This window comes from Ailuropoda melanoleuca, chromosome 1 (genome assembly GCF_002007445.2).
Source record: "Ailuropoda melanoleuca isolate Jingjing chromosome 1, ASM200744v2, whole genome shotgun sequence".
NCBI classification, from domain to species: Eukaryota; Metazoa; Chordata; class Mammalia; order Carnivora; family Ursidae; genus Ailuropoda; species Ailuropoda melanoleuca.
Genome location: NC_048218.1, coordinates 25062397 through 25074440, shown reverse-complemented (window position 1 = coordinate 25074440; position 12044 = coordinate 25062397). Strand labels below are relative to the sequence as shown.

Sequence of the window (12044 nt, the reverse complement as noted above, 5' to 3'; positions counted from 1 at the left end):
AGCTTGTCAGAAACACTGAATTCTTTCACTAGCCCAGCCACCACCCCAGAGCTTTTGATCAGAGTATGCATTTTGAAAAAGTCTCCAGGTGACTTACATGCACAGTAAAGTTGAAGAAACACTATACAAGAGATAACAGCTTTGGTACACTTGAAAAGTAAAAATCAATACAAATACCCCACTTCAGAGATGTTATTTAAAAGATTCCTTTATCATGCTGTGGATATTACTAGATAATTCTAAAATACCCTTTGATTCTGATCCCACAGTCCCACGTCATTGTCTATTTTCTACTGGGGCTGCCACCACTTTTCACATAAGTATTTTCATCTAGTATCCCCCACTTTGTATTTTCCCCCATATGTAAGCAGAAATGTTCATTTTTTTTTTAAGTTGGCTCCATGCCCAGTGTGGAGCCCAAAGCAGGGCCTGAACTCACGACCCTGAGATCAAGACCTGAACTGAGATCAAGAGTCAGATGCTTAACTGACTGAGCCACCCAGGCGCCCCATACATATTCATATTTTTATAGGGAATGTAAAGTGTTTGTAATGTCTTTAAAATTATATTGGGCTCCCTTACCTCCATTCCTATCCAGGACTCTTGTGCATTGTGGTAAAGTGGGAAAAAGGATGGTTTCAAAGAGTTAGTCTTCTGACTTGAGTCAAAATCTCTGAAATGAGCTCCAGAAATTGACAGAAATAAAGGAAGAGAAAAAATTTAACCATGTAAACAATTGCCCATTTAATTCTTTAAAAAAAAACTTACAGTAAAATAACTACAACTCAAAGCAATGATATAGAAATAAAGATTTGAGAAGAAACTCGTAATATAAAGCAAGTGTACTGAAAAAAGAACACACACTAAGGAAAATAGTACCTTACTTTAGACAGCTTTTTATAGATTTTAGTGTGCTTTCACATTCATTATTTCATTTAATCTTTTCTATAAATCTATGACATAAGAAATCAAGTGTTATTATCACCATTTTCCAAACAGTTATATTATTTATCCAGCCTCACTCAGCTGGGGATTCAAATCCTATTGTTTCAACTTCCAGCTTACCAAACCATATTGCATGTATGAAATGTCCTTGGAAGAGACACTAAAGATCTCTTTCAAGTTTCACATATAAGTGGTTCAGTTAAAGACTAAAACAAACACTCTGGGGCATTTCTCTCATGATAAGCCAAAATCTCAAGAGTTTGATATTAAAATCAAAATTGTCTTTGAGTTACAAAAGCACATGAACACATCTTTATCTCCAAAAGTCTGTCTTTTCACCTAAAACGAAATAGCAGGAAGCTTTGTTTAAAGGGGGTGGGGGGACTTCTGGTTAAAGATTTTTTTTTTTTAATCTGGAGAGGTTTTTTCCCCATCAAGTAGTTAATTCTAGTGAGTTCCAGATGTCATATTTTAAAAGGCACTGTTCTCAGACTTCTTTCTACTAACTAAAGAAATCCCCCCTTCTTTAGGTAAATTTACTATATTTCTACTACCTTTTATTCTGGAATCAACCATCTACTGTACCCTTTTTTTCCTTTTCTTAAATGATGCTCCTCCTTGATTTCTTATTAAACGGCTTGAGAGAAATAGATAAAAATGACACCTAGAAAAGAATACTTCTGCTCCTGGGAGTCATCAAATTTCAAACTTAAACTTGGAAAAAGTATCTGAAGCAAGCCAAAATGAACACAGAGCAAGCACAAAGACAAATGTTCCTTTTTCTTCTTCTTTTTTAGTTTGAGGGAAGGAGATTATTTTGTTTTCTTTTGTTTTGTTTTACATTTGGTCAGCTGGCACATTGCACAGTTAATTTGAGATTTTTTTTCCCCTTTCTCATTTCAGTTACTTTAGATGTGTCCTACATTAGCTTTTCTTTAAGTCTTAAAGGGAGTTGGCCTCCATTCCCCAATTGGAACAATAGTTTCTCTCGGTTGACAGTGCCAGCTACATATATTATCTGTCCTGTTCCCAGCAGGAACATTCCAGTGACTGCTTAGAAAAATTAGTCACATGGATTTTTAGATTGGTGGGGGGGGGGTGGCTAGCTTCAGTTGTCATCTTTGTGAGAAAATTGAACTGTTTCTTTCACATCTCCCATTTACCTATTTCAGACTTTTATAGATGCTACACCTTTTCTTCATGACAGTCAAGAATGAGCCCATCTTTGGAATCCTCCAAGAACCGGGGGCACATTTAGCCTGTTAATGCTTCTTTCTTGGCCCAACTCCACTTGGGCTAATTATATTCTGTTCAAAGAAAAAAAAACTCTTTGCATTTTTATTTGGAGATGAAAAAGATTGTTTTTCAACCTCCTCTTCTGAGCTTTAAAACTCTACCCTCAAAAGCCCAGCATGGATCCATCCAAAGTTGCCTAAGGACAATTCCCAGAGTGTGGGAGAATCCAAAAGAACACAGCCATTCCCAGAGGATAAAGTGGCCATCCTTGCGCCCAGTCTTCAAAGAAAAATATATGATTATCTGGCTGCAGAAGGTTGCCCTTTGCTTTAAAAGACACTTCTTTATCAAGGGATACTGATGACATACTTGAGGATCCGTACCAAACACCATGCAAGAGAGACAGGAATTCCCTGGAAACACATTGTCTGTTTCCTTTTTGAAAATGAAAAACACGGCAAAGTAATCCAAAAAGTCAAATTCCTATAGTTTCTGACCTCTTCTTCAGGGCTACATGTTGCATGGTCCAAATATGTCTAGCAGCTATAGACAGTCATTGAAACATAACATACCTCTTACCATGATGTCTCTTTTTTGCTACAATCTTTATAACAAGGGCTCTTCACTTTTATTTCAATTGAATGAAACAATGTGACATTTGCCCTTGTTATTTTAGCTTTATTTCAGAAATTTCTAAAACACTTGTCTCTGCAAGATTTCCTTGATGTTAAAGCACAGGAAATTGCTCTAGGCTCTGCTGACTCGACATTTACACATTTTTCTTCTGATGAAATATTTGTTTGCTTTAAAACCAAATGATGTAATGCAACTAAAACAATATAGAATTATACTAATTATGGTCTAAGTTGACAGATTTAGATGGAATCATACTTTATGTCTGTTCCTGTAGTATATATAGTCATTATCTATCAAGTATTCACACGCAGTTTGGAAATTTTCACACCAACTGTCAAAACTCCAAACCAACAACTTAAAAAAAAAAAAAGGAAACTTCAAAAGACTTACAGGTTTAGTTTATACAGTACTACCAAGAAGGGATCATGAACAAATTCACTTTGCTAGTCTTTGTGACTAGAAAGTTCCCACGATTAGGCACTGGGGAAGGGGAAGAGGGTACATCTTTTCTTTTTATTTTATTAAGTTTTTTTACTTTAATTCCAGCATAGTTAACATATGGTGGTATATTAGTTTCAGGTACAATATAGTGATTCAACAATTCTATATATTATTGAGTGCTCATCATGGTGGAAGTACATCTTAATTTTAAGATTCATGGGTGGGTTAAAAGTAGGTTCATGGGAGGTTTACTGTTGGTGTCACTACTTTTACATTTTCTATCACAAGTTTTGTATAAATGTAAAATCATGTTTGTTTCTGTCTCATAAGTAACCTTAATAGATAGGAATGAATCACAATAGATTTTCTTTCCCAGGTACCAATGATGGTAAGGCATTAAGGAATATAGTTTTAGGTCATGAGAAAGAGGGGAGACACTGAGAAACCTCCCAATTTTCAGTTATCAATAAACTTTCTTATACAAAAAAAATCACAAGTTGCAAAAAAAAAAAAAAAATCTACCAAGCTCAGTGAGAGGGCAGACAAGTGGTAGATGAGCTTCCATTTAGAAAAATGAAAGATACTCTATTTCAGATTATCATATATCATAGATCATATAGACTGTTCCTAGAAGATAACCTAATAAGGAAGAGTTTGTTTTTTTTTTTTAAGTTGCTTTGTTTGTGTAACAACGTAAGTCCTTGACTTTGGCAGCTCTGGAATCTATACTTCAGGAAAAAAAGGAGCCAAGTTAGATGTGTTCATAGAAAGGCATTCACAATGAACAAATGATGAACTTACTTCTATTTAAGGATAGAAGATTTCGATAACTCTATCTGAAAATGTAAATTCATTTTTAAAAGGTAGTTGAAATTAAAAAAATAAAGAATGCAGAAATACTGAATACTGAAATGCAGAAATACTTGAAATACTGAACTTAAATGTCACTTGATATTTGAAGGGAGCAGGATTAATAAAAGACAGTTAACAAAAGGAAGAAATATTTTTCAAAGTGCGTAGTAAATCTCTGATATTCATGACTCCAAGAAGTAGAAAATATCCTGTACTCTGGATGAATGCGAATTATTACCTTAAAGTTAACTGCAAGCAGCAGAGGTTGGTAAAATAGGTTTATAAAATGTAGTTGTAGTACTGAGCCTTCTGTATCTATATTATAAAGATCAGTTACCATGCTCAGCTGAGTTGTATTATGAAAGAAAAAAAGAGATTTGACCTAGGATAGCTTAAATTTTTGTAGAATTCTAGTGCTTCATCTATAGGACAAAATTTTGATAATGGAAGCACAGAAGAACAATAGGTAAAGGAATAGAGAGACAGGGAGCACACTTAAGAACAGAAATTCCAGAATGCTGTTGACTCCACTGAATCTTTACTGCTCTCTCTTCACCACTAGTCCTCACGGCACCTTTTGAACATGGGAGAATCTCAGATCCTTCACAGATGTACTTCCTTTTACATCCAAATTATAAAATGCCAAGGACTCTTTCAATAGTCCTGTCCTACATATTTAAATTTCGAAGAATACATAAAGTGATGGCCAGACTTCTCTTCCTAATATAAAGTGCTAACCTCCCTCTGAGGAACCAGAGTCTATATAAATTGGTTCTTAACATTTTCTGTTACTTTCTTTCAGAATCTCACTAAAGATAACAAAATGAGTGCCTAGTAAGACTAAAGCTATATAGGCTCTTTAGTGATTTTTTTAGTTACTCTGACAAAAGATAGATTTTTTTCTTCCTCTCATACTGGAAATTTTGACACAAAGAACTAATTTCCACTTCAGCATGTAATAACAGTGGAGGAGGCTGTAGGTTATTTGTTGATCTTCTCAGCTAAGTAGGACTCTTTAAAATGATGTAATTTTGATGGCAGCAACAACCCAAGGAGACAAAAGAAAATGTTATAATGCCAGTGACCTCTACTGCTAGGGGAACATGAAAATTTAGGATTTAAAATGCCAAAATGCTTTAACAATGTTATAGTCACTCTATTTGTAATTTCACTTACTTGCTCAATTTTAATTATCATTTAGCTGATTCTACACAACAGCAAATGGAAATTTAAATAGTGCCATTTGGAACACACTAAACTACCTCTCATGAGTGACGTAATTATTCCAAATTCTAACTGTACAGCAAAGGATATACTTGTATGAACGTTGGCTTGAATGTTTTGGCTTCAATTGCAACTTTGTAATAGCTGCAGCAAATTTTCCTATCTAAATGCTTTTAAAGGCAGAATGTCTTCATAAATGAGCAAAGAGTTGGGTATCTAGATACTCCCTGGAAGCGAAACACAGACAAGTGTCCAAATACAAGCTTTCTCATTATATGTAGTGGAGTTTGAATATAACACAGCTGTTTAGTTTTGAAAGATGTAGGTATAATTCTCTCGCTAGGGCTCTATCCCTCTACCTGCTTGTCATAGGGCCTCATGGGCCAGTTGTGGGAGAATCTATGAAGGAAAGTTGATAAAGCAACTCCTGATATTCATATTGGTTGATGTAATTCAGCTGTTCCTGGCTTATAAAACCCAAGAGCAACTGTACTGAGAGGAGGATAGAAATACATGGAGAACTCATACACTACATGTACAAGGACTGTGAATTAGCAAACCACAAAATTGATATTTTAGGCAAAGTGGCATCTTGGAAGACTGTACAGGACAAAAGAATAAAAGGCATAGTCAAGTGACAAGTTCAAACAGAAAAAAATATCAAGAAGAAAAAAATGAATAAAAAAATGTATATAAGGAAATGTTAAAAATAACATTTTTAAGCTTTCCAATGTTCTTATGACCTGCTTTATTTGTGGTTTCTCATCTACTTTTATAAAGTGATTTGCTTTATAGCAAAAAAAAAAAAAGCCTTGTCCTTTAAATTATAAAATAGATTAATAATTGGAGAACCTGTGTCTAATTCAACACAGGTTGGGGAAAGATATCCCCAGAAGCAACCCAACAATACCACCAATGGATACATTAGGTTTTGTTTGCTACAATGGTAGGGGGAAGGTGGACAGAGAATGGAAGGAGACAGGAAGGAAGGGATGGAGGGAAGGAAAAGCAAAAAGAACAGACCTGGGGTTTATGACTTTGTCTAAGGTCTGAATAGAAAAACCTGTGAACTTTGTGGTAACCCATGAAGCTGACTCACACCATATTTCTGTTGAGAAAATTTAGGCTCATAGAAGTTTTGTGATCTGCCCAAGGTCACACACCTAGTAAATGGAGCTGGAATTCAAGAACAGTTGTGATTCACTCCAAAGCCCATAATCGTGCTCCTTCATCACAATGACTGGCAGCTGAGAATTTTAAGCCAAGCATGAAAAAATGGAGCCATAAGCAATAAAGAACAATAGGAATATGCAGCAAAAAGGTTACTTAACATATATTAGTGTAATCACTTTAACTGAAAAAGAAAAATATAGAATTTAATAAAATATTATTGCATATTTTTTAGTCCAATGAAGTACAATTTGTATAAGAATAAAATGTCAGTGAAGTTCCTTAATTTAACATGAGAAAAAAACATATGCATGAAATAAATAAGCAAATACTCTTGAGGAATAGGTTGAGAAGAACTAAATTTTGTTGTCACTGAATGGGGTCTGTATCATATAGCTCATTTTTACTATATCTGAGCTTTACTGGACATATTCACTGTAGTTTGGGGAATACAAAAGAATACTGGACTAGGGTTCTGAGACTCAGCTCATTATAAGATCTATAATAAATCACTTCAAGGAATGTCTGGCCCCAGGTTTTCTAACTTACAAAAATGAGGCACTTGGCTAGATTAGTGGTTATCATATTTTGTTTTGTTACAGAACTCCTTTTTTCCAAACAAATTCTCCAGTTGATTTCAAATAAGTAATGCTGATAAAATTGCAGCATGACAAATACCAAAAAAATAAAGACTTTTTTCCTTGAGCACTTAGATTTATGTTTTAGAAAAGGCCTAGTCTTAAAATATGTGGAAAAATGATATTAAAATGAAATATATTTCAGCATTTCACATATTGTATTCCAAACCGTCCTAGCTCTTGGAAGTAGTTTTTAAAAAGAATTCTCTGGCTAATAATATCTTTGAATCATGAACACTGCATCTCCCTTTTGGACAGTTACAATATGTGTATCAGGTTAAGATATCAGTAAAATTCTACAGCAAAATAAATTTATTTAACTTTGCTTATTCACATGCATCACAAGTGACCTCAGGTCACTTTTTTTTTCCCCACCTTAAGTGAATGTTCCAAGAAGCATGCTTTTTAATATGGTTTACAAGTTCACGAACTCCAAAAACCCCAGTTTAAACCTATTTATAGGTTCTGAAATGGCACCTACTATACAAAACCACTCAATGGATATCATTCCTATGAATTAAAGTTGAATTCCATAAACACGGAGTTAACTGAGTACAAACTATGACATATTTAAGGTATCTTTTAAAGGAGGAGGGAAGGCTGTTGATGATACAAAAGATATACAAAGCTCTTCAAGGAAAACAAATCTGAGATGAGCAAATATACATTCAAAATAGGGAAATATCCTGAAAATTCTTCTACCTTCCCTTTTCTCCTTGGCTTCAACCTAAGATTTTGTCCTATTGATCCATGTTCTCTCCACTTCTCACCCTTTCCTTTAGTTAAGGCCAGAAGAGAAACAAAAATCTAAAGAATGAAGTGCTACAATCTCAGTAAACTGCCATATCTCCACCCTGCTCCTCTCTTAGACCGGGTCATTCCCACTGCTTTGTCCTTATCAGCTCTTGCTCCAGATTCCACAGTAAGAGCTTCTCCCATCCCAGAGCTAGTGGCTTTGGTGAATCTCCAGCACTGCCTACGACTGGTTTTCCACTGAAATGTAGATTGATGTTCTTTAAACCCTTTTTGTACAGAGATTATCTTCCACCATCCATATCACCTCTAAATCATTAGGACAAAAAAATTATTTAACTTAAAAAAATAAAATAAAATCACTAAGTGGAATAAGGGTAATGTCACATAGAAAAGACTGTTATTCCCTTATTTCTACAAATGGTAAATAAATAATGAGAAAAGATTTTAGTTTTAGAAAAGGAAAGGAAAAAACACTTTTTTTTCTTCTATATTAGACCATGATGAACAGAAACATTAATTCTAAGCCATAAATGGTGCTATGAAATAAAGTAGGGGAACAAGAAGGAAGGAAGGAAGGAAGGAAGGAAGGAAGGAAGGAAGGAAGGAAGATTAATTAAGGTCAGAATCCAGTGCCAAAATGCGAGTTTTCTCCCCAACACCTCAGCTACTTAAATCACTAAACTGGCCCCAGCAGTACCCACAAAAACTAATTTAGAAAGATTCCCCCTTCTTCTTGCTAAAAGATAGGATTGTCAGGGAGACTTCTATAATTTCATCACAGTAAAAAATGCACTATTGCCATCCCAAACTGAAAATGTATGGCTTTTCACAGAGACATTTAAGTATGCAGTGTTAAATTTCACAGCATTATTGACACAATACTTTTGGTATACAATGTGATTGGTGAGCTAGCCTTGGGACTGAAACTCCAGCTGTGATTCCTACCCTTTTGGAACATAACTTGCTCATGAAATGGAGATTGCACTTATTTTCAGGAAAGAAAAGTACTGAGGTTTCTCTAATCCAGAATAGTTTAAATATAGGAAATGTTCCAAAGGATAGCAATCAAAATGATGAATGAGTTAGATTGTTTTATTCATGTGGAAATATAAATGAAGCATAAATTACCCAAGACAAATTTGCTAGGAAAAAAAAAATTGGGGGAAATTGTGTGATGGTCTACAGAATGTGAAAGGCACAGACCTCAAGGCTAGAGAAATAACTTAGTGTGATTCAAAAGCTAGTAGTAGTACAGATAATGAGAATGTTCACAGTAAAACAGAAGCTGCCTCCCCTGTTGAAAAAGTAGCAGAGAAACTACACTAATTTGAATGTGGTTTAGGAATCCAAACCAGATAAAGACTTGGTACTATACTATAAAGAAATGGTACTAATACAGTATTAATACTCATGTCAAGGGAGATCAAACCACCTAATCATGTTATCTAGATTATCTAGATATAGAATTTGACCCATGGGGTCATCTTCTTTCATAAATATCAGACTCAACCAATTTGTTACCAACTTCCCATAGTTGGAAAAGCCTGATGGATACATCAATGTTTAGGCGGCAAGTTGCTTGTGCTTTTCTCTGGGCATCAAAAATCAGTACATGCATGATAAACAATTTAAAAATCATCATTAGTTTCTTCCCAGTGACAAATAAATAGCAATCCTACATATCCTTAACAGTTCCAACACTGTCCAACAGAAATATAATGTGATAAACATATGTAATTTTAAATCCCCAAGTAGATATATTTAAAAAACAGGTAAAATCCATTTATTAATACATTTTATTTAACCCAATATATCGAAAATTTAATTTCACCTTGTGGCACTAGCCACATTTGATGCTCAGTAAGCATATGTGCTTAGTATACTGTGTCATACAGCACAAGAACAAAGAGAACGGTAGAGGTATAAGACAAAAGGAAAAACTGGGCATGGGTCAATGAAGGGACATTCTTTTTGACCCATGGTAATGAACATTATGATTATATTAAACACTACAGGTAACTTCACTGAGAAAGGGAAAGAGGACCACAGGCACTATGTGTGTGGTGAAGTGAAAATATCCTTAAAATAAGAATTAATTCATTTACATGATTTTGGAGATGGGTTAATTTGAGAATAAAATTATTTTCTTTATATCCTCCTAAGTGAGTAATCAAAAATATATCAAAACATAATTTTAAATATTTTTATAAGTGGCAACTGCAATGATGTTAAGATGTTGTGACTAGAAAATAAAATGTTATTATGAAAATTATAAAAAAAAATTGTCAAGGATAGCACTTACATTAAGCACTTAAAAACATTTCTAGGACAGTTGAAGATGCCTAGATTTAGAATACCAGTTGCAGATCATCATTCAGAAATATACCAACAATTTATTTCTTTATTCAATAAAAATTTATTTAGTATTTATTCTATTCCAGGAGCTGTCCTAGGTTCTAAGGGTACAACGAAAACAAAAACAGGTAAAATCCATGCTCCTCAGAAGAAGCAAATATTCTAGGATAGATACATAAATTCATTTGTCTACCAAAGCTTTGTTAAACAGTTTTTAAAGAACTTCCTTTTTCTATCACCAATTAATACAACCTAGAATTTGTTCTCTTAAGGGAACATATTCATTGATTGTCAGCTTCAAGAAGTTGGAACCTGTTTTATCTATCATCTAGTTCAATACATAGCAGAGGGCCTTATACATTATTTAATGATGGTACTGAATCAAATTACTTGAATCAAATTGAAATAAATCAAATTTAATTTAATTAGAAGGCATAAAATAGGTGTTATTGCACTGCTAGAAATCCTAACTCAAAAACCAGGAATATCTCCATTAAAAATTAATACCAAAACCAAATGAAGACATTAGTTCCAAGAAAGGAAAACTTTAGGCCAGTATCTCTCATAAACATAGAAGCAAAAATCTTCAATACAATATTATCAAATCCAACAGTATATAAAAAGAATTATATACCATGACTAAGTGGGATTTATTCCAGATTTTTAGACTGGTTCAACAAATGTTAATCAACTAAAGTAATCGATCATATAAACAGGCTAAAGAAGAAAATTTACATGACCATATCAATTGATGTTAAAAAAAATACCTGACACATCCTAACAACCTACACTAATCCATGATAAAAACCCTCAGCAAACTAGGAATGAAGGGGAACTTTCTCAACTTGATAAAGAACATCTATAAAGAAGCTATAGTTAACATCATACTCAATGATGAGAAACTAGATGTTTACCACTAAACTGAAAACAAGGCTAGGATAGTCCCATTCGTAACTCCTATTCAACATTATACTACAAGTCCTAACTAACACATTAATACCAAAAAAAAAAAGTAAATAAAATGTATATAGTCTTTGAAGTAAGAAATAAAATTGTCCTTGTTTAGAGATGACATGATTGTCTATGTAGAAAATCGCAAGAATCACAAAAAAAAAACTCCTGGAAAAATAAGTGCTCATAGCAGAAGTGCAAAATACAAGGTTAATATACAAAAATCAATTGCTTTCCTATATACCAATGATGGAAAATTGGAATTTGAATTTAAAACACAATACTATTTACATTAGGACCAAAATAATGTAATACTGCTCACTTTGGCAGCACATATACCAAAACTGGAACAATATAGAGATTAGCATAGCCCCTGCTCAAGGATGACATGCAAGTCTGTGAAGCGTTCCATAAAAAAAAAAGAAAATAATATAATATTCAGACATAAATCCAACAAAATATGTGCAGCATTTATATGAAAATAAGCACAAAAATCTGATAGAAGAAATTAAGGAATATCTAAATAAATGGAGAGATATTCCATGCTCATGGATAGGAAGATGCAATATTGTTAAGATGTCAATTCTTCCCAACCTGATCTATAGTTTCAAGGTAATCCAAATCAAAATTCCAGAACGTTATTTTGTGGCTGGATATCAATAAAGTCATTCCAAAGTTTATATGGGAAGATGAAAGATTCAGAATAGTCAACACTCTATTAAAGATGAAAAACAATTTAGAAAACTGAGATTGTCTGACTTGAAGACTTAATATAAAGCTACAGTAACCAAAAGAGCATGGTTTTGGCAAAAGAACAGACACATAAATCAATGAAACAAA

General features: G+C 33.8%; 1 non-coding gene across 1 annotated transcript; it reads left to right on the top strand.

The window, feature by feature from the left end:
* Positions 1 to 11518: 11518 nt before the first annotated feature.
* Positions 11519 to 11622, top strand: LOC117795488. Its single transcript, XR_004619533.1, has one exon. It is a non-coding gene; the product is annotated as a U6 spliceosomal RNA (small nuclear RNA).
* Positions 11623 to 12044: the final 422 nt, after the last annotated feature.